The following is a 24,087-nucleotide window of genomic DNA, read 5'->3' as shown; positions in this document are numbered from 1 at the left end:
TCAGTACCCCTCCATCCAATTCCAAAGTGCCGGACTCAATTCAGAGGAAGCAGTTATTCTCTCTTACCTTTCTCGAAGGTTGGTCAAGTGAGAGCTCTCTCAGCTACTTTTTGAAGAAAAGCAGTAAATAATCAAATTAGAATTAAATTAACACTAGAATTCGGTTCAATATCTTGTGTGCTGGGTAAATTTTATATAGAAAACTTAAGGTGACTTTTATTAATATTTCAATTTTAAAGCTTAATTAAGGTGAAGATATATGCAATTTTATAAATTGCTATGTGCATGAGAAATATTTTGAGAAAAGGGTATAGCTCAAGGAGTTAAGCACTTATCCAGAGTTGAAGAGGTTCTGGGTTGGATTCCCAGGACCACTAAAACATTTGGTTTTGTTTTGCCTTTGTAAGGGTAATTCTTTTTCCTATTCCTAGGAATGGTACAGCCTGAGAGGAGTTACTGAAGGATACAACTGTCTGCAATTAGCTAAAAACAAAAAACAAAAAAAGAAAGCCATTCTGTGTCTAAAGAGAAAATTTCTTAAAGGAGATATAGGTGGGATAGGTTCATTTTGTGACAATCATTTCGAAGCATTCTATTATTTTTCCTGTTGGAATTCTGGAAAGTGGTATCCTTCATTTCTCTTCCCTTGAGTGTACTCATGGCATTCCTTTTTATTAATTCATCTTTCAAATGGAGTTTGTTGTGAAGATTAAATGAATCATATATATAAAATATTTGAAAACTATTTGGGCCATGCCTAGTACATAGTAAGCCTTTAATAAATGTTAGCTATTTATTATACTTACACAAAGCTTCTGGCACAATTTCTAATGATCCTGACTTTCTGGTATTTTTGTTCTTATGAAATCTCCTCCAATTTTTACACAGGCTGGACTAAATGACTGACTCTGATGATAGACTTGGCAAAAGTGATGGGCTGTCAATAGATTGTGATTTCCAATTTTGTTAAAATCTCTTCCCTTTTTAACTTGCACACTTTTCAAGCTTCTATGGTAGAGAGAACCACAAGTCAAAGAAACAAGGGTGATTTCTTTTTGATAGCCCACAAGGAAATACATCTTATCAATACCCATACAAAAGAGCTTAGAAGTGATACTTGCTCAATTGAACCTCAAAAAGATTATGCTCCAGGGGACACTTAACTTTTTTTTTTTCCTGTGGCATGTAAAAGACCCTAACACAGAGGACCTACCTAAATTTGGCCCCAATTTCTGGGCCAAAGAAACTGATGTTTTTGTTTCAGTCCATTAAGTTTGGGGGTAATTTGTTATGCAACAGCAAATAATTATACAGTTTCTATTATTATTAGCATTGAGTTAAGGCTATAGTCTCTGGAGCCAGATGGCCTGAGTTTGAATTTCAGCCAAGTACTAGCTGTTTGACCATATGTAAATTATGGGTGCTCCTGGATTTAGGATGAAGTTAAGTTCCAATAAACTCACTGTATGTTGAAAATACTGTGGGTCAAAAATGCATTTAATGTGTCCTACAGAACATCATACCTGAACAGCACAACTCACTGTAGAGTATCCAGTGTTTGCCCTCATGACCTCTGCAGCTCAATGTCACTCTCTGGCACCATGAGAGAAGAACATATGTAATATCACTAGCTCATGGAAAATTCAAACTCTCAAATTGAATTTCTAATAAATGCACATGCTTTTCATGTTATCATAAAGTTGAAAAATCGTAAGTTGAATCATTGTAAGTCAGGAGCCACCTGTACTTTCCTTATCTCTAAAAGGAGGTTGATACTAGTGGTAAAGAGTAAATTAATAAACATAAAATCTCTGCACGCGGTAAATTCACTACCTCTTAGTTGCTGCTTTTATGGAGAGACAACTAGCTCACAGACCTTGTAACATTAGCCATGAGCTCTGGTTTCTTGTTTGTCTTTTGCCAGCAAAAAAAGCTTTCTAGTTTTAGTTTATAAGTACATTTAGCCCTGGGCTGAAGTGAGAGACAGAAAGAATAATAGTTTTTATGTTATTGCATGAGGAGAAATGGGAAATCCTTTCAGGTAAGTTTTCTTGAAGATAAGAAATTGCTTTAGTTCTTTGAAAGACAAGTGAAATTCCATGCCACTTTGTGCTCTACCCTCAAATCCTGCCTAGTACTTACAGAAATTACAGTGGACAGGGGAGTGAACCCTTAGTTTACACTCACAGTTCTTATGTGGCAGGTTCAGGGCAGGCCTTCAATTAAATACCGAGTCAAACAGAAGCCATGGAAGTAATTCAGTTCTAGTAGTTCAATAAAGAGCTGAGCAGAGGCAAGGTGTAAAGAATAACTTCAGTGGGTAACACATTTAATTTAGCTAATTGAAAATTAGTCAAAGGAAATAGAGCAAAGAGGTCATTTTTTGAGCCAAAAATTAGCTACCAACACCTCAAAAGAACAAAAACTATACATGCTATTTGTATAGCATTCATACTTTATTAAATATTTTCACTTAGTACTTTACAAGACACTAATAACTACTAGAGCAATGCTAACTAGGTGAAGCAATGTTATACTCATTTAACAGGATGTAGTGGAATATTAGGAGGGTTAAATTACTTACTTGAAGTCATGCAGCCAGTAAGTGCGATGTAATCTAAAAATTCTTTCTGATCATTATGATAGGACATTTGGTCTGGTGTAGCTGTTGGCTTATTTTGTTCAGTTTCTGTATCATTTAGGACAGAATTATTTAGGACCTAACATTCTTGGCTAGGAATGTACCCAACATGAGGAGAACACAGCAGATACCTTGTAAATGAACATGGAATTTGAATTCCAAGTTCCAAGTATGTTTCTTTATTCCAATTAATAAATTTGTCTCTCTCCATAATCCTGCTTGGCAGCTATTTTGTGACATTTTCCCAGGCTCCCTGAAATCTTTTGATAAAAATTGAATGAGAAAACATTGTTACAAGGTCATTAAAAATGATGATTCCCTGTTAAAAATCATCCTGTATTATCTCCCTAAGACATTTTTACATTATGTCTTTGAAATGATTTCAGTACACAAAAACTATTTTGGTATAATGATAAAAATGGTCCTGCACTTTTTATAAATTATAGCCATCATATAATATTGTAATATAAGGGTTTTCATCTATCCTTAAATTTATCCCTTGGAAGCAAATAGCATATATGTCAGCATTATCTTTCTTTGCTAAATATTATGTATAAATAATCTCTTTTGTCTTTTTCATAAGTGTGTATATGTGGTGCTAGGGATCTCACCAACTATTAAGGCTTCACACACATTGACCAAGCACTTTACCATTGGTCTGTACCCGTAGCCCTGTAACAATAATCTTTATAAATGCTCCATTATTGTTAAATTTGGACAATGTACCTAAGACTCAGAATCTTCCTTAGGTACTATAATCAAGAAACGTAAACAGCCTGATAAAATCTACTTATTTTAAAGAAACAGTCAATATGTTGAGATTGACCTGGTAGCCTTAGCTTTCCACACATAGAAGACTTCTGTGATGTGAATGTCAATATAGGATCTTATTTCCATGAATACTTAGGTACCTGGCGAACTCCAGATTCAAGGGAAATAGGGAGCCTAACACACCAGGGATACAAATAGGGAAACAGAACACCCCAGGAATAATAAAAGCCCTCACTCCTTCCTGAACTTTATTTCTCCTCTGAGGTATCAGTCTCAGAATATACAGGACACAGTGCTATATTACAGTGGCATACAAAAGCATCAGTTTCATCTCCTAACTCTGGTAACTGTTCCAGAAAAGACACACAAGCATGATGGTCTTTTAACATATCTGACAATTTAGAAGTCTTTTCTCAAAAATATTGAGGATGTCTCAATGTTAGAAACTTTAGCTGTTTAAATACAGAATTTGTTTCATCAAGTTGCATCTTCATTTTTATACTTTGTAAGAATGGCATATATAGATATATTTACTTAGGCAAATTGATCTATTTTCTGTAACGGGGTTAAAACTGTCAGCTAGATGTTTTGTCATCTTCTGTTTTTCACAATCTTGAAAAATCATATTTTTACTATGTTTATTCCCCATTTTTGGGTTTCCTGGTTCTAGATTAACACCTGTATCTTCAACATTGATTTCCTGGATTTGTTCTTTGGTTCCATAAGCATCTTCAGTATTTTCATCAAAATTACTTTTTTCTTGATTCTTCATTGTTATTGTAGCTACAATTATCTGCCGCATTTCTTCAATAAGCATTTTTTTGTTTGTTTGTTTTAAGTTTCAGTTTTATCCCTTCTTGGACCTGGTCTTCAGATGTCATCATCACTCTGTTACTGGAAATCTTATTTTCCTGTTTGTATGTCAAAAGTGATTTTTGTTTTTAAATGGGTATTCCTTGACTTTTTGCCTTCTTTGCTTTCTGAATAAAACCTGGGCTCTGTGACTCAGGTGCTGCTGCAGTTCCTGGGGTACAGTTGGGTGCTATAGCTGACCGTTGCTGGGGTTGCCTGCAGGGGCTCAGATGTCCCATCTGGAACATGAATTGAATCCATAGTCAAAAAAAGGATATAGTCATCTCCCAGTTCAGGGTTTTTTCCACTAATTCTAATACACTCTTGATGTAACCATCTGGGCATTGCTCACTGAGGCTTCCTGATTTGAGGTGCTTTACTGTGGAATAGCCTCAAGATTTCAGGCCTTTCTGTGCCAGACACTATGTCAGATTCTGTGGGGATATAGAATCTCAGCAGGGGAGACCATAGGTAAACATATTCATTCATCCAGCAATTTATAAACTGTGCTCATGGAGCTTATATTCTATGGGTGACATCTGGTAAACCAAATATTGAAGGTAAATTTATATGGTGGAAAGTGCTGAGGATTTAAGAAATTAGAAAGAGATTTTTAAAGGGGAGTTTATTTTGAAATTTTGGGTAGATAATCTGGGAAGGTCTCATTGAGAAGGTGAATTTCCAGTAAAAAATTGAGGGAAAAGTCTAAGCAATAAGATGAAAGAGATATATAGTGAAAATTTGTAAAAAGTACTTTAGATACTGTGATTTGATGGCAGTCAATGCTCATATAAACTTATACTGCAGCAGTGTTGAAAGCACTCTATATAGATTATTTCATTGGATTTGGCTTTGCGGTTGGGGACGAGATAGGGAAAGGCTGTACAAGGACTCTGAAATCAAGGAGCCCCTAAGCAATGACTGGGAATCAAGTTGTCCCAGCACTTGCTGGGACATAGCAAGAGAAATGGAGACAAGAGAAACATGTGCCAAAAGCAGAGACAAGAATCTCCTTGGTGTGACATGGAATGTGTCTGGGAGTCAAAACTGCTACAACTGTGTCCTGATAATTTGTAAGGGAAAAAGTTCTGTCTTATTGAGGGTAATATAGCATAAAATGATAGGGAGAGAAAGGTCATATTAGAAAGGATCTTTTTAAAGTTTAGTGCCAGGTGTGGTGGCACACACCTGTAGTCCTAGCACTTGGGCGACTGAGGCAGGAGGATCACTGTGAGTTTGAGGCCAGCCTGGGCTACAGAGTGAGTTCAAGGCCAGCCTGAACTGCAAGGTAAAACCCTGTCTTAGAAAGGCAAGAAAAAAAATCTAGGCTTTGCCAGAAACAAAAAGAGAATTCCACCCAACCCTCGATGACTTATCTAAGGTTGCTAAGGATTCAAAGAATAAAACAGTACAGAAAGCACAGTCTGATTCCCATCACCTTTTTTTCTAGTGAGGCATAGATGAGTGGCTCAAATCATTTAAGTGGCTACTTCTTTACCGATTTAGGAGGTGCCACTTATATATACAAAACATCCCTGCTTTCTTATTTTTGTGCTTCTGTCAGGTTGATGTTCAATGACTTTTTTTTCTTTTTTCTTTTCCTTTTTATCAGTACAAGGGATGGAACTCACGAATGCCTGCTTGCAAGGTAGGCACTTACGCCGCTGAGCTAAATCCCCAGCCCCTCAATGACTTTTTAAAAAATGTTTTGTGGATTTTCTCATAATTTTTTTTCCAAACTAACACTATAATGTCTTGTACTTCTTGATGAATAGCCTGCTAAGCAAATGTACCCTATCTGCATGCTTTTTAAAAAATTCTCAGAATAAAAGACAATGACAATTGAAATATCTTAATGCTATTACATTAGCAAGAAAATTAACTTCAAAATGACACTGTCACAATTTTTATTACAAGTGTCAATGAGTGGAAAGAGGCTTTGCTCCTGAAGTTTGGGGTTGTTAAAGGACAACAGATTGTTCTTTTGAAGTTGTCTATGGAATTGCCTAATCCTTTGCAATATCTTAATTTAACACAAACATTTAACTGTGAAAAGAAAAAGAATTTTTTTCTTCTGGATGTTCTTAGTTTTTAAAAGTATGAATGCCTCAGAGAATTTATGTAAGTCACGCAATTTATTGGTTAAAGAACAAAAGGCATGATCAACGGCATAAGTAGGTGACTCTTTTGGAATGAAAATAAGGAATTTGACCTTATGTCTCAGTTTATGAATATGCTAATAACCATTAACTTGCTCAGTTTTATGGGTTTTTGTTCCAGCAGCTCTTTAAGAACTTTGAAATGGCAACTAGCCAGGTGACTTTGTCTCTCTTAAAGTAGGGCACAGTTGTAATAATATTTGAGTAATAAAGAAACAACAGTACAAGCAGAGGCAGGAGAAGGTAAGGAGAAAGTTATTTCAAGATTTGTCCTTGTCTATATGTTATTTTTAAAAATTAAAACCAAAGGTATACCATAATCATGATTTGTGCAGTATGTTAAGTTCTAATTATACAAATAACTTAAAAAATTTAAGCTGAGGATTTAGCTCAGTGGCATAAGCACCTGCCTGGCAAGTGCTAGGTTGTGAGTTTGATCCCCGGTACCAAAAAAATTTTTTTAAATTAAAATGTTAGCTTTGAGCTACTAGACACAGAAATAGTACCAATAGTACATATACATAAATTATAGAATAATCAGAGCAAGTATGTTATTAAGTCAGAAGAAAAAACCTGTACCAAATAAACCATAATTTGATATTGAAAATCACTGATCCAAAGAGTTTCACTCTCATTTCCCTTCTCCTCACCCACTTCTCTGTTCATCAGGTACCTGTAGCTATTATCTGACCGTTGACCGTTGCTAAAACATAACCTTTCTCTGACTCCTGTCACAAGTTGCAGACTTACATTTTCAATGACTGCATCCTTGTAGACTGGGAAAGATAAAAGGCAACATACCCACAAATATTTTCCTCTTTATTTCCCCTCCCAATTTTTGGCTAATAGCTCCGCAGTTCATCTCGGTGCTCAAATTGGAAACCTATGAATACTACTGACTGAAAATCCCTCGCCATCAATCTCTATGTTCTATTAGACCTGATTAGTCTACCTGTTAGTAGTCTCTGGGCTTATTTCATCTCTATTTCTACAGGCCCCGCCATCCTCCAGCCCTCATCGTTTCTTATACATGTTCTAACTGGTGTCTATATTCTTGTCCTTCCAACCTATTAGCTGTGCCTTGGCGAGTGACCTTTTTAAAATGCGAATCTGATCGTGTCATCCTCACACATGTCCCAAATCTTATCTCTTACAAGGTGAAGCTATAAAACCTTTTAGTACTGGCCTCCCTATTGCTAGTCTATAGCATCTTATGTTTCCCAGCCACATTGCATGACTCCTGATCCCTTAAACAATCCTCTGCCTTTACATAGCATCTTCTGGAATGCATTTCCTTTATTCTTCATTCAGAAAACTGTTGGACATCCTTGGAGACTCAGCCTTAGAACAGCTTCCTTTAATACGCTTCTTTGCACTCCACAAGGAGTTCAGCATAGTCTCAACATTTTTTCACAGCACTCAGTAAGTATTTCTAACACACCACATAACTCATCATCCTGTAAATGTTGGTTTATGCTTCTTTCTCTAAAACTTGACTCTGTAAGGCCAACTGTATTCTACTCATTTTATACAACCAGTGTCTAGGACCCAGCCAATAAATTTATGACATCACACTCACTGTACACCAAGTACTATGGTAAGTACTAGTTACAAAGATAAAAAAATACACAAACTTTAGGATTCGGCATATTCATATATCCATACATATATGTACTAAATCATCCTTTCATCCATCCATCTGACAGTTGGGTGCCTACTAAGTGCCAACACTGTTTTCTGACAATGAACAAAATAGCACTATCTTTGTTCCTATAAAGCTTATAATCATTGAGAAATAGCAGGAGTGGAGGCATATGAATTACAGACTATGAGGACTCTCTGAAGGACAAGAAAAGAGTATTACAAGACAGAAAGGGATATAGGGAAAGTTCCTTAGCTTGACTGGACAGGAAAGGCCACTCTAAAGAAGTGGCAAAGCAGGAGACAATAGGCCATAAGTGTTTAGCAAGTAGGTGAATGAAATAAAGGAAAGTTGTAAGTTCTCAAGGAAGTGTATTTCTTTATCTCTAGCATGTCAGAGGCCAGAAGATTCCACTGGTAGAATATCCAGAGGTCCTGAAGTTTCTGAAAGTTGCAGACAGCTACCACAGCTGTGTCCAAAATAGGAGAAAGGGTGTTTTCAGGTCCCTTCTCTAGGGTTTGGATCAATGAAGAGAATGATAGATCCAGAGGAGGCTTTTCCCAGGAAGGTTTTTTCAGCTAGACAAGTTTACTAAGAAGCAGAGCTATTGGTTGGACACCTGTTGGGTTTTTTACTTTATCACCCCCCTTCCACTTAATTTTTCTTGTCTTTTTAAAGTCACACTGTTGAATAGCTTAGCCTCCTGGCTCTTTATGTGATAATTTCTTGTTGGTACAGTGTCTGTGTGTGTGTGTGTGTGTGTGTGTGTGTGTGTGTGTGTGTGTGTGTGTGTTTGGCTATTTTTTCTTCACTTACTCTCCCATATATAAAATCTTTAGTCTTCCTGTTTTCACCTTTCTTTATTTCACCATACATTGTTATACCCACATGTTAAATAGTATTTCTATTTTATATTCATGAAATTTTACTATTAAGTATTGAATTTTTATTTTTTCTACCTTTTTGTTTCTAGTGGTTTTTGTGTTTTAATTTTTTCACTGTGGCTTCTCATATTTTTATTTTTTTTATTTTTAAGAGAATAAAAACAAACAAAATGAAACAGAATAAAACCAATCAAAACAAAACAGTGAAAGGCTAGGGATTTAGCTCAGTGGCATAAGCACCTGCCTGGCAAACACAAGGTTGAGAGTTCAATCCCCAGTACCAAACCAAACCAGCCAATGAACCAAACCAACAAAAAACCCCAGTGAAAGAGATACAGACTTTAAAACAAGATAATAAGAAATCAACAATGGCTACCATAATATATCTTGTTGTTTTCAAAATAGCTGCCCATGCCATCAGATATAATAAAATCAAACCAAACAAAACAGAGTTAGACCAATCAAAACAAAATAATACAGGATTTTAAAACAAAAAAAAAAATAGGGAATTAACAATGCCTACCATCTTCCCATTTTAGATGGTTCCTCCCCTTTCACTTTCACAGTATCTATTGTACATTTTGGATCTCACTAACTCCTTCAGTTTTTTATACTAAGGAGACAACATGAGGTTCACCTATGTGAGTCCAAACCATTTTACCCAAGAGCATGATCATAAGTTGCATTCACTTACCTACAAGAGCCTCATGATTATCCATCTTTATAGCTGAGTAACTTTCCATCATATAAAAATGCCATGTCTTTCTTATTCATTATGCAGTTTTTGGGCAAGCTATCCCTGTTTTCTATTGGTTCCCTGTCACATGGAGCATTGTTTTCTCTCCTTTGACTTTCAACCTATGAATTTCTTTTTGTTTTAATGTGTTTCTTGTATAAAATATATTGATGGATCTTGCTTCTAGCTCTGCTCTTCCTGTGTTTCTTTTTATTGGTGAGTTGAGACCATCTACATTAATGGTTATGCCAACATGCACTGGTTCATCTCTGCCATGCTTTTTTCCTGTTGTTGGCTCCCTACTTTTCCCCTCCATTTAGTTATCTGCCCCACTTGGTGATCCCTCTTTGCTGCTTTTCCTGGCACCATGGTCATTTTTATTTGTCTCTAGAATATCCTTCAGTGCTCTTTGAAGAGTTGGTTTGGTGGTCATGAATTTCTTCATTGTTCTTTATCATAGAAGTATCTTATGTCTCCCATCAGTTTTGAAAGATAGTTTTTCAGGATACATCAGTCTGGGCTGGAAGTTGTTTACTTTCAGGATTGAAACACTTCACTTCATGCTCTTCTTCTTAACTTGATAGTTTGTGTTGAGAAGTCTGTTGTAATTCTGATGAATTTTCCTTTATAAGCAATTTGTTTCTTTTCTCTAACAGCTTTTAATATTCTATTAGAATATTCTTATAATTTTATATTCCACTTACTTTTTACTCTATTATTGATTTCAAAAATTTGTATTGTTTTTCATTTAGCTTAATTTTTATTTTGTTTTGCATTTCATTTGTCTTGGTTTTTAAACTAAACTTTATGAATACAAATAAATATTTGTTCATTAATAAAATTTACCAGCTATATAAATGTATAAAGGAGAAAGTGACAATTATTTGTAATTACACCATCTTGAAGGAATTACCGTTAAGACAGTAAATGAAAATATGTGAGATAATATATGCATATACATTATATCTTATGTGGTAAGTATATGATATGTGTTTTTTAAAAATTCAAGTGTGTGTGTGTGTGTGTGTGTGTGTGTGTGTGTTTAAAATGAGATTAGTGTTACTTGGAGCTTTATATTGTACTTTTTGATTTAAATTTATATCCAGGGACTTCTACCATATCATCAATATTCCTGAAAAATTACTTGGTGTAATTCCAAAATATGAGCCTTCTTATGCATTTTAACTGGCTATCCCACCTTGATTAAAAAAGAATTGACTTATTCAGAGACATGTTGAGGAAGACATAAATTCCTGTGCTTATCGTTTTGGATGTATCGTCTTAGTGGTCTGTAGTTTGTATATTTGCACTTGCTAGATTCCCATATCAGGAATATTTCCAGTTCTTATCTTTACAAGGTGTGTTGTCTTGGAGAGTGGAATAGAGTAGGGGCTATGAAAACCATATGAATTCACCTGGAGGGCAGCATGTTAATTTGTAGAGTAAGTGGCTTAATGAACTGTAGTTCAATACAGGATGGAAGTCTATGCACTGCTATTAATACCTTTGCCCAAGTTAAGGTTTAAAGCATTATTCAGCAAGTAGGTCTTAAAGTTTGGTGAGGGAAATTATTATATCTAGACCCAATTCTTAAAGCATCTCACTATCATTACCATGTGATACAACAACAATCTCTATCAGCCGTATTTATTGTCTTTGTCTTTGGATGGGGTTGAGGCTCAGGTATAACACCTATATGTGAGTCTCCTTGCTACCTACATGTGCATCACACTGCTTTGATAAACTAGAGGTGGGCTGAGTTTCCATACAATTCAGGGCTACCTGGGTTGGAGATATTTACACAATCGTTATCTTGAAGTGTTCCAAAAAGATGAGTTGCCTAGGGTTCTGGGAACAGAAATAAAACTAGCTGAGCTGTTTCAGTTCATGTCAGTTTGAGTATGTTGTCCACATGTTCATGGCCTTTTAAAGATGATTCTTATAAATAATAGGAGACTCCCATAACTAGATAAGATGGTTGACATCAGAGTTTGGATTCCACAAAAAATATACCTGGTAGAAGTTTTTGGAGCTGGAATCTTTCTGGAGGTAGAGGCATCTCTCTTACCTATACAGGACTTACTATTTTTGAGTAAAGACAGGACCAGGACAGAAGTAAGATCTTTTATTTTTGTATTAGTTTCTTATGTTGCCATAACAAATTACCAACAATTTTTGGCATAAGACAGTGTAATTTTATTCTGTTACAGTTATTTAGGCCAGAAGTCTGAAATCAGATTCACTGGGCTAAAGTCAAGGTAACACCAGTAAGGCTATACCTTTTGGAAGTGCTAAAGGAGAATTCACTCAATGCCTTTTCAAGTTTCTAGAGGCTGTTGGGTTTCCTTGGCTTGTGGAAGCATTATTCCAATCTTTTCTTCAATTATCACATCATCTTCTACCTTTCTTATCTCCTATTTTGTTTTGAAAGGAAACGTATGGTATGTCAGAACATCCTAGGTAGCCTAGGATAATTTCTCCAACATCCTTACTTTCTCACATCCACAAAATTGTTTTTGCACAAATATTAATAGGTTCTATAGGATTAGAATATGGACATCTCTTCAAGTACAGGAGTCATTATTCACTTGATCATAATTTTTAAAATACTGTAATGACTTCTAATAATAATAGAAACCTCCAGTCCTTCTTGTGAAAGTTTCTTGAGGCCATCAAAATAAAAATGAGAATTATGTAATTTTAGATATGTAAATTACATGGGTAAAATTCCATTCTCCAAGGAGAATGTTGTGTTTCTGGAGAGCACGTGAGAAAAACAACTGCTATTTTAAAATTCTTTATAGTTTGTTTAGCTTGTGTGAGCCTTATAAATGAATAAGATAAGGCACATGGATTTGATCCACAGCCTCATAAAACATCAACTTTAGATATTATCTGTTGATCTAAGAAGTCATGTGGAAGATAATCTGGTCATTGCGTAGACCAAACATCATTATGGTACACTCATACTGATTAAACATACGCTCAATGCCATCTCCCCATTCACATGTTGACCATCTATTTCCAAAAAGTTGAAGCTTTTATAGGCATCGTTTTGCAAAAGCCTGTGTCCCCTCAAGAGGACACAAGAGGCTGGAGAGCAATAAATATGGGTAATGATTCTAGAATGCCATCATGGTCCTCAATAGACTGTCCAGTTCTTTTTCTTTATAGAGAATATCAGAGTCCCTGTAAGACAAATTCATGAGATCCTGCTCAAATGAACACCTATGCCTTTTGTCTGAGAAAGGAAAATGAACTCTGGGAATTCTGTCAAGATATCAAGTGTGCACAACTATCCCACAGTGGGGGCTGGTATGAGGAACAGCCAATTGCTCCCCGTGGTAGTGAATTGTGTCAATATTCAACCAGAAGTAGAGTTGTCTTCCCTTTCTCTCTTTCACTTCATTACTAATAAACCATTAGGACCTGTCAATTTTAATATCAATATAAACTTTTCTTCAGCCCAAGTTGTCCTACCTTCAATAAGATCTCATAGAGATTTCTGTAGCAATCTCCTGATTTTTTCCTTTGTATTCAACTTCACCACAATGATTCTACTCTATATAGAAAGGTGAAACTTCATGTCACCTTCTGACTCAGTCCAAGTCCTCTAGAAAGCTGAACTAAAAAGTGAAAAAGATCTGCCAGGAGAATGCTATGGTTTTCATGTGTCCCTCAGAGGTCCATGTGTTGAAAGGTCCCAGGGTGGTGTTTTGAAGAACCAGTGAGCCTTTAAGAGGCAGGGGTTTTCGGGTCCCTGAAGGTCTGTTCCTGAAGGGTACTGTGGGACCGTGATCACTCCTCTTTTCTCTTTTTGCTTCATGGCCATGAGGTGAACAGTTTTGCTCCAACATGTGACTCTGCCATGAACTGCTATTTTGCCACACACCCCACTCCAGCGGGCTGATCATGGACTAGAAACTTCACAAGTGTGAACCAAAATAGACTTTCTCTCTTTAGAAGTTGATTATATCATACGTTTTTGCTATAGTGATGGGAAGCTGACTAACACAGGGAGATATCTGTGAAAGATCAAAGAAAGGGAAGGAAGTAAATGAGGACAGCCTCAGAATGTGGTGGAGGAGAAGGAATAGAGGAAGAGAAGGGGAAGCCTTAGACTTGTGAAACTTTGAGAGTTTTAGGCAGTCTGATGAGAATCCTGAGCATATAGAATAACTTTGAGAGAAATTCCATGTTGGGTTGCAGTGGCCTGGCTCTAAGGCCACCATTGCACTGTACTCAGTCATTGATTGGAAGTAGCCAGAGAGAATGACCTCGTGGAACTACAAGTAGCTCTACAAGTAGTAGTTCTACCATAGTAGAACTACAAGATGTTGCCACTACAATTCCATTTATTTATTTATTTGTCTTTTTGAGTCAGAATATTGCTATGCAGTTCAGGCTGTCTTGAGCTCACTTTGTAACCAGGCTGATTTGAAATTCACAACAATTGTCCTGACGGAGCCTCCCAAGTGCTGGGATTATAGGTGTGGGCCACCATACCAGGTTTTGAAATTTCATTTTTTAAAGAAACTTTTAGTAACTTCTTTTTGAAGTCTGTAACTCGTACAACCCTGGAAATTGGCCTATCTCTGCAGCCTCATTTGAAATTTCCCCTTCTACTCTACTTTTCAGCTAATGAACTTCCTTCTGTTTCTCAAATTCTTTATTATCTCTCTTCCTGAGGGCAGGATTCTCTGTCTGAAATACTTTTTCCTCCTCTCATTTAGTTAACATTTAGTCTTCATGTTTCCACTTAAATGTTCTTCCAGGAAGTAGTGCAGCTCTCTATTTACTTCTGTTCACATGTCTAACTGTCATCCATCAACTCAATGTTATTTTAAAAGTAAAATACACAGATGGTAAAAACAGACAACAGATTCATTTTTCAAATATAGCTCTTTTTAGGCATTTCTATTTTAACCTGGTAGATACTGTGATAAACTTTACTTGTATATCTGTTTCTTCCTTTATAAAATTTGAGTAGTGCCTATCAACTTTATGTTGTAAAAGGTGAAGAATTTAGTGTATCATCTCTCCTATTTGGGTAGGTGTATTTTAAACTTATTTTAGTGTTTACTTTTTTTTTTTTTTGGCTTTTTGAGACAGAGTTTCGTTTGCAGTTCAGGTTACACCTGAACTTGAATACACCTTGTAGCCCAGGTTTGCCTCGAACTCATAGTAATTTTCCTGCCTCAGCCTCTCAAGTCCTGGGATTACAGACAAGTACCACCATGCCTGGCCAGTAATTATTTTTATATATTTGAAATGTTTCATATTTTTATTTAAAATTATTTCCTTTATAGGAGGAAAATAAACATACCTCTTCTGATCCTACATGTGTTTCTTCTCTCTCATCTTCCTTTTATCTTTTTAAACTATCATGATATAACTGTACTTACATGTAAAGACTTTATTACTTTGTCTATATTCTAAAGAAAATATAATTCATTTTCCATGCTTTTCCTGTAATTAAATATTAAAGAGGAACCAACTACTTTTCTAATATTAAATATGTAAATATTTCATATTGGAGAATCAAAATAGTGTGATTAGACTCACATAGGCAGAAATGTTCTTGTGATTAAAGCCACCCATTTAAAATGAAAATGGGAGCCTCTTTGAGATTGGTGTCCAGACACTGGGATGTAGTAATGTGAGAAAGAGAAGAAGGTGAGAAATGGGTTATTTGGGCCCAGGAAGGATCAGAAGTGAGAACAGAAGAACAAAGACAGACTCTCCAGTGAAGAAGGAGATGATAGGCATTCCCTGAGCCTGGACTCATTGCACAGAATGGGCAACTTGAACCTGTAGACACACAGTGACTACTGGCGACCTCAGAGGACTCCAGAGAAACACACCAGTGGAGTGGAGAAGTGGACGCAGCAGACTGCAGTGGCTGGTAAGTTATTCAGGGGCAGATGTGATAGAGTTATTTCCAAAAGATGAAAAATATTAACAAAAGATGAGAAATATAAAATAAAAAGCGGCCTTTATTCTGAGAACACGGAGAGAGATGACCGGCACCCCACCGCTGGCGTCCGGCGATCTCTCTGGCGGACATGCGGTGTGGGGGCCTGTAAATAGCCTCGGTTTGGGGTGGAACCTAAGGCGGGCATTAGGGATACACAGGTAGCCCATTGGTCCTAGGTTTGGCGCCATATGTAAATTCCCAGGGGCGGGAAGATGGTGTCACAGGTAACTTCCTAGGGGCAGGGCAAGATGGGGCTTCCTGCTTCCGGTTGTGGCTTTCCTGGCTACAGTGTCCTGCCTGGGCCTAAACCTTTCATATCCCGTCTTATGGTTATTATTATGAAAAGGGGCGAAGATTTCTCTCTTTAACTACTTCCTGCTGGCAAAGGGCGCTGTACTGGAGCCTAGGGGAGTCGACGGGATGAAGGTTGATGCCCAGGTAGACGCTGGTGCCAGGTGTTTTAGCCAGGACAGCTTCACTGGTGAATGCACGTATGTCAGACTGGAAAAACAAAGAGACAAAATGTTATGAGGAGACATTGCACTGTCATATTTAAGGACCCAGGTGAGGTAGAAGGAAAGGTGCCTTTGATTTAGACATGTTATTCTATCAGGACCATGTTGAGGTAGAAACATCTCCACGGTGAGGCAGAATTCTGAAAATTAAACGTGGGGTTAGGAGGAGTGGAGTTATGAGAGGTGATTACTCCCCCATCTGAAAGCATAAAAGTTAAGATGGTAGGTTGGTGAGGCTTGTCTCTGGTATGCATGATGTTGGAGTCTGTAGGCAATACTGTTAAAGGGTCCTGCTGTAAAAATGATCATTAATAGAATGTAAGAAATTAGGAACCAAAATGGATAACAAAACATGACTTAGCCTGTTAACTGTGGCTGCGAGGCCTTTGTGAGACGGAGATGGGTAGGCGACAGAAGATGAGATGACCACTCAGAATGATCAGATTTAGGGCTGGGAGGGCATCTCTTAGCCTGAGTGATGTGAAACCAGAATGGCAGTCTAGCAACTTTGATTTAGGCATGGGTCGCTGCAACCTGGTTGTAGTCCTTGGAATGATTTGCTATAACAGAACTTTAGCAAGTATGAGAAAGGCTCTTATGCATCCTGAAAAGGTATAAACCAAGTGAGAAGACAAAATGTATCTGTCAGTCTTGACCAAGGTTACCTGAGAAATTGGTGAATAAGATAGGAAGGGGGTGGTCTATATCACTGAGGAAGGGTCCACCACCAACAACAGGTGTTGAGGCCTCAGTGTGTCTAAGTCAGCCTGTATAAAAGGCATTTTAAGATTTAGGCCTGGGACCTGCACAAAATAGGCCCTGTTTGTAAATGGCATAGATTGACCATCAATACCCCATCATAGAGATTGAGGACTTATTATAGCAGCCTGAATACTCAGGAAGAACTCTATATATATGGCCTCTATGTCCACAAATATAGAGAATGTCTTACCTGAGACTGTAGTGCGACTTGGAATCCAAGACGGACACCTTAAAGGGGGCTGTTGTTGCCCTGAACCCCCTCAGCCTCCAGCAGCGATTTTCTGTCGGTGACGAATCTGGCAGTGTCGACATTTCCTATGAGGGCTAGAACTTAGGATGGCTTACCCACTCTCTGGTGGCTAGGACAGTCCAGTAGCCCTGGAGTAAGGTCTCAAAGAATGCCAGGATGGGGCATTTTGTGGCCAATGTCTTCTGCTGCATTTGAGCGTGGTCCATGGAAGGGCCAGGCAGCTCCACCTTGTGTAGGTTTACCTGTCTCAGAACTCCAAGTGTCACAAGTGTTAAAAATATGAAAAACCATATTAAGATCTCTCTAAGGTTTGAAGGTCAAGTTTTGCCTTTTTTGTTTGGGATTTGGACTATAGTAGAATTAAGTAAGTATGCAGGAATTTAATATTGGCATTTTGGATTAGAGAGCAGGCTTTATCTGGATGGCATATCGCTTTTTTTTTTAATAGGGTGACACGTAGAATTAACAAAAAAAGCTTTAGTCTGCCAAACAAGGCTTTAATGGAAACGTTTTGCAGTAAAGGTTTAGCAATCTTATGAATAAATTTATCAAAACTGATCTAATACTGTTAAATTCTGAACACATTTACTTTTAAAGTTGTTATTTGCAGTAGTATGAACCAAGACAAATAAAATAAAACTTTGAAGAAAACCCTTGTCTTGAAATAGAGCTAGTGGTTCCCAGCAAAAAGGAATTTATAACCTTAGTTGTTAAACAGGAGATTGGTGAAGGCTTTGATTGATAAACAAGGCTGGTAAAATTATCAGGTGGCCAAAAACCTTGATTAAATGGTTTGAGAATTGTAATAAAAAGCATCTTTTGAGCGGAGCCAAATTGTAAAAAAGCATGCCTGAGCAGAGCCGCTGAGCTGCTGTTTCGCTGCGCTCCGGCAGAGCACGCCCAGTGGGTGGGGCAAGCGCTGGGATATAGCGCGCAGGGGTGGGCTCGGACTGCCCCCAGAAACGTGTAAGGTGGCAGCGGCGGTGACGACGGTGCACAGGGGAGGGAGGGGCTGGGAGGCGGCCCGACACAGCGCGCGAAGCTGGAACTGCTTGCAGGGCGCGAGGATTAGAAAGCCAATTTAGGAACACAGCTGGGTTTTGATTAGCCTCCAAGTTTCTTATAGTTAGTATGTTTGTCCTGCTCTGGCACAGCTATAGGCCCAGAGTCATTATAAACGTCCTTAAAATGTAAATCATAACAATTAGTAATAAATTTAAATTGCCTGATATAATTCTGTGGGTCAACAGAGAGGCTACCTAATTTAAGGGTAATCTGAGATAGATCAGAAAGGGAAAAAGGCACATGGATGTTAACAGGTCCCTTGGGGCCAGCTGGCTCCCGAAGCGGAAGCAGAGCCAAAGGAGATTCCGGAGCAGAGGGCCACTGAGCAGCCATCCTTCCGGTAGGCGCATGTGAGCAATCATCTGTAGAGCGGCTACAGAGCTGCTGCCGGTCACCCTGGGAAACACGAGCAGATGGCGTCTCACTGTGTGCCTTGCAGCTAGAGGACTGTTGTCGGCAGCACAATGAAGCGTCATGTGCACTGCAACAGGGCGGCTGTTGTAGTCCACAAGAGGAGCCACAAGGAGACGCCTGTTGACAGTGAGGGTCCTGGGAACATGGCGGCGCCCTGTCACGTGACCCAAAACATGGCGGCGCCTGGGAACATGGCGGTGCCCTGTCACGTGGCCCGAAACATGGCAGCGCCCTGTCGCCATGTGGCCCTCCGGAACATGGCGGCGCCATGCCACGTGGTAGAGGGTTGCAACATGGCGACTGTTCCCCGCGCAAGCTGAAACAATCACGCGACCTGCTGGAAGGACATAGCGACCGAGACCTAGTATGGTGGGCAGGCGGTGAGAATGCTGTAGGGGATACAGAATTCTCAGGAGAGGAAGTTGGAGACTGCGAGGAAGCGCTAACAGAGAGATTAAAGCTGCTGGGAGAGTTATGGGTCCCGGAAGGCAGAGAGGGAGACGATCGCACGGCGGGAGGTATCTGCAACGGAGAGGGATTAGAGCTGCTGGGAGAATCAGGCATAGAGGGAGGGGAGAGTGGCCCGGCGGGAGGTAACGGCAGGGAACGAGTTTGGTGGTAGGCAGGCGGCGGCCGGGAAAACACCGGAGGAACGTCCTCAAGCGAATCCTGAGGGCAGGGTGGAAAAGTTTGCGGCGCGGTAGGAAAAGTTTGCGGCGCGGTAGAGTATCTCAGCAGGAGCACAAGACTTAATGAGAGATGGGCGTGTTCTCAGAATAAGAAAGGCTTGGACATAAGGGAGTTCCAATAACTTGTTGCCAGCTTGACAAAAATCATACAAGTTCCTGAGAATGCAGGGGTCAAATGTTCCTTGCCGAGGCCAAGGCTTGCCGATAAGCGGGTAGGTTGGCCAGACCTCCTGGCAGTAAAAAGTTAGTTGTTTAGTTTTTATGGTACCTTTAATTTTTAGAGTACGTAAATTGGAAATTAGGCATTTTAAAGGCGTCTTTTGGGAGTTAGAAAATACGTTCCCCATGACTGATTCAGGCAAGAAAAAAAAACCGGAGGTCCAGAAAAAAGTTGTCACTTATTTGTGGTACCACGCGGCGGCTACGGTTCCAAACCGTAAACTCCAGTCGTCACTGAGAGATTTACGAATGGAGTCTACGTGGGGTCAGTAACACTTTTGCCCGTGAAAGCGCAAGGCTTTAAGGGAAGTGAGGGTCTTTCAGTGTGCACGGTCCCAAAAATCTCTGCTTTGGGCTATCCGAACCCAAAGAACGTGAGAGATTTTGTGGGCGCAGGTTTGCCCAGAAAGAACCCTGCCCTGGGCGGTCCTAAGGACGTGAAAATGCACAGACCCACGCAGACGGGGAGAACATTCCACTGGGGCTGCCCAGTGCGAAAAGTTCCCCGGGGAGTGCTCACCTGAAATCAGTCTGGCCGATGCGGAGTGCAGGCGGCTGGCGACAGGAACGTCTCGGGAGAGGAAAAAGCTCGGGATTAATCCAGGATGTTATCTGGTTATCGGCTAGAAGACTTTGGGTATGTGGCCCAACAGTCAGTTGCCTGCCGATAGAGTCACGGCACCAAATGATAGAGTTATTTCCAAAAGATGAAAAATATTAACAAAAGATGAGAAATATAAAATAAAAAGCGGCCTTTATTCTGAGAACACGGAGAGAGATGACCGGCAACCCCCACCGCTGGCGTCCGGCGATCTCTCCGGCGGACACGCGGTGTGGGGGCCTGTAAATAGCCTCGGTTTGGGGTGGAACCTAAGGCGGGCATTAGGGATACACAGGTAGCCCATTGGTCCTAGGTTTGGCGCCATATGTAAATTCCCAGGGGCGGGAAGATGGCGTCACAGGTAACTTCCTAGGGGCAGGGCAAGATGGGGCTTCCTGCTTCCGGTTGTGGCTTTCCTGGCTACAGTGTCCTGCCTGGGCCAAAACCTTTCAAGATGTACCCCAGAAGAGGGCAATTTGCTGTAAAATACCTTGGAAAAGGGCCAACTGAGTTCAGAACTCAGAACAGCTAAGGCCTAGCTCCATCCACTGGCTCCCAGAGACAGGGTCAGGGGGGTGAATTCAAGTTGATGGGAGACACATGGACTCCTGCAGTCTTAATGAATCTTGTTCCAGTCTCACAGTCAGAAACCAGCCTGATCTTCAGTGGAACTAAAGGTACAGGCTTGCTGGAATTATGAACTACCCCACTGGAAAGCTGCGGCTAGCTTACTGGGATTAATCAACATGGACCTGGACTCTGTCTGCCCATAGTGTCTACCGGCAAGAGCAGATCCATGACTTCTAGTGGACTTTTTTTTCTTATTTTTATTCTTCTTTTCTATTTCTTTTTTTCTTCTTGATTGTTCTTGTTTCTATATGAATTTGAAAATGATTTCTAGTTTTTTTGTTGTTGTTCTGTTCTTGTTTTTCTTTCTTTCTTCCCTGATTCTCTCCTATCTTTTTCATCAGTTTCCCAAAGTTAGCATAATCTTTTGTCTTCTAGCCTTGCTTCTAACCTCTACATCTTCTTTTATTTCTCTATTTTTTTCCCCATTTTACCCCTTTGAAATTTCCTTCCCTGAGGATATATTTGACATACTGAGTGCATATTTACTGCATACACTTTTCTGGTTCATTTTGGACTTCATTATATAACCACACACCTGGTTCATGTGGTTAAATGTGACAAATTAAGTTTCCTCAGTTTGTGATTTTCTATGTTATATTTGATGCTATTGTTATTGCTGATTGTACCACTTTAACCAAGGTTACATAATTATTCTAATCAGTTGTACTTCCTGGTATACAAAGACTGAAATTGCCTAAGGGCAATTAAAAAATACTATGGGCCAGTGTCAGAGAGCCAGGGGCTGGACCAAGTAGAGAGTAAATTCTCATCCCCAATAAATTGAAGAGGTAGGCTCTTGCAAACAAACTCAGGACCAAAGTCAGCTGCACCTGGAAGACACCTCTGAGAAGCAGTAATATCCCAAGGCTTCTAAAGATGAGCAATAAAGCTACTCACCACAGGAAATTTACAGCCATCAAATCAGGAATTAAATTTTAACAAAAAAGAAAATAAGAAGACCCTTGAACAAGATACCACCCCAGACTTCCAGCTTACTATGGACAAACCAGAGAGCAATGAGATGAAATAATTTGAAAGCCAATCACCTGTACCTTTAAAGTGGTAACAGAGGAAGTAACAAAGCAGATGAATCGGGTTCTAGAAAAAAAATCAAATCAGAAATAATACCTCACATGACTACAGAGATTGTAACCATAATGGAAGACATGGTTAGTGATTATAGAACACATACAGATAAAAACCAAACAAACAAATAAGCAAAAACAAAACAAAAAACCTAGAGAAGCTTAGGAAAATAATGGAAAACCATGAACACTCAAAACAGGAAAGAAATGGAATCTATGAAACAGATTCAAACAGATATTCAAGAGATTAAAAAGTTCATTTCAAGTATATACAAAAGCATGAGCCAATGAGAGGACAGAATTTGAGGTATATGAAACAGGATTGCAGTTAGTAAACAAGAAAAGAAAGATTTCTCAAAAATAACAAGGAAGAGCTATGCCTTTCCGTGAAGCAGACTCTGCCAATGCAGATCAATAAGGAACTCAGAAAGAAGACAAACCACCACTTCCTGTGAAGCAAGCTCTGCCATGTAGATTTGTAACAGACTCAGCAAGAAGTAGAACCATGCCTTCCCATGAGCCAGCCAGTGTGAGGGCTGGGAAACCAGAAGAGCATCCCCCTACCCTACACATGGTAAGCAGCTGGCTGATTCTGAGGACTCTGGCTGTTACAGCAACTGAGATAAAAGGAAAATCTTGATGCTTGTATGGTTTGGTTGACTGGGCAGACCTGGAATTGGTAGTCTGGGCATCAACTTGGAGGATGGCATGTGCACTGTGGCACCCGTAGGGAATTTCCTTCTGTCTTGTTTTTGAAATCAAATGTTTTATTTTGTTTTACTGTTTTGTTTTATTCCTGTGTCTAGTGGCCTGAGTAACTACTTTGAAGATAGTAATGTGCAGCATCACAACCATTGTTAAATTCCTATCGTCTTGTTTTGAAAAAAAAAAAAAATATATATATATATATATATATTTATATATATAGCTGGAGTTCTTAAATTTTTTTCTTTAATTTTATTTAAAGAGAAAAAAAGCCAAACAGAAATAATACAGAATTAAAAAAAAAACTAAACAGTAAGAAATCACTAATTGATAGATTACATATTGTCATCTTAGAAATAGTTGTTCAGCTTCTAAAAGTAAAGCACACAAAGTAGACATTCAAACAGTGAGACTGCAAAAAGTTCTGTTCAATGATCTAACAAAAACTTAGTAATATGGTTAACTGTCTTACACACTTAAACATACATTCAGTTATATCCTTTAGAGCACTTTTTTTTCCTCTCTTTTGTACAATAACACACATTGTGAGTTTTATTACTCCTACAGTTCTTATTACTTTTTAAAAGAGAATAAAACTAAATGTGACAAAACAAAATAGAGTCAGTCAAAACAAAAGGATAGACATACTACATGACATAAAAATAAAATATAAGGTGATCAACAATGGTTAACATAATGCCTCTCGCTATCTTCAAAAGAATTGTCCATATCATCAGGTATAATAAAATTGAACAAAATAGTACAGAACAAAACCAATAAAAATGAAACATTGGAGACATTACAGGACCTCAAAAGAAGATAATAGTCAAACCAGAATAAGTATCATAGTGAATCTTACTGTCTTCAAAGCAGTTGCCTATACCCTCAGACTTGATACTATCAAACAAAACAGAATAGAGTAAAATCAGTCAAAACAAGACACTGAAAGCAATACAGAGCTTCAAATCAAATTAATAAGAAATAAAGAATGGTTACCATATGTCTTAGTTACTTTTTACTTGTTGCTGAGACAAAATACCTGATGAGCAAAGTGGTAAAGGAAAGGTTTATTTCTTACAGTTTTTAGAGGTTTTAGTCCATACTCACTTGGCTCCAAAGCAGGGTGGCATGGCAGAGCTGCAGTTCATGGCAGTTGCATACAGCAAGACAGAAAGTGGCAAAAGAGCAAGACACACCTTCTTTCTGCCATTACATTACATCCTGGCTCCACCCCAGGCCAGTATAGCACTCACACCCCCAATCCAAGCTCTAGACAATGAACCAATCACAAATGCACAATGCAAATGCATGAGGCCTGGGGGCCACCAACATAAACCATTACATTCCACTCCTGGCCCCCAAGACTCATGTACTCCTTTATATAAAACACATTTAGTCCATCTCCAAGAGTTGCCAAAGTTTAAGCATTGCCGAAAAGTATAAGTCTCAAGTCTCTTCTAAAATCTATGGCAAACTCTTAACTGTAACCC

At 38.8% G+C, this 24,087-nt stretch overlaps 1 protein-coding gene across 8 annotated transcripts in view; it reads left to right on the top strand.

Moving 5' to 3' along the window:
* LOC106029027 (chloride intracellular channel protein 4-like) overlaps positions 1–24,087 on the top strand; it is an 81,471-nt gene that overhangs the window by 9,729 nt on the left and 47,655 nt on the right. For 4 of the 8 annotated variants that reach the window (XM_063254608.1, XM_063254605.1, XM_063254609.1 and 1 more), the window contains exon 2: positions 5,877–5,912. The exons of 2 other annotated variants lie outside the window; for them this stretch is intronic. The gene's annotated coding sequence lies outside the window, so the exon portion shown is untranslated. Of the gene's footprint in view, positions 1–14; positions 79–5,876; positions 5,913–24,087 lie in introns of those variants that run through there. 2 more of the 8 variants (XR_010049221.1, XR_010049220.1) reach the window with 1 other exon arrangement.

The sequence above is a fragment of the Cavia porcellus genome, unplaced genomic scaffold (genome assembly GCF_034190915.1).
Source record: "Cavia porcellus strain 051 isolate PalLab524CR breed Dunkin Hartley unplaced genomic scaffold, mCavPor4.1 scaffold_8, whole genome shotgun sequence".
Classification (NCBI taxonomy): Eukaryota; Metazoa; Chordata; class Mammalia; order Rodentia; family Caviidae; genus Cavia; species Cavia porcellus.
Note: the sequence above shows the minus strand (reverse complement) of the source record. Positions and strands in the feature narration are given on the sequence as shown.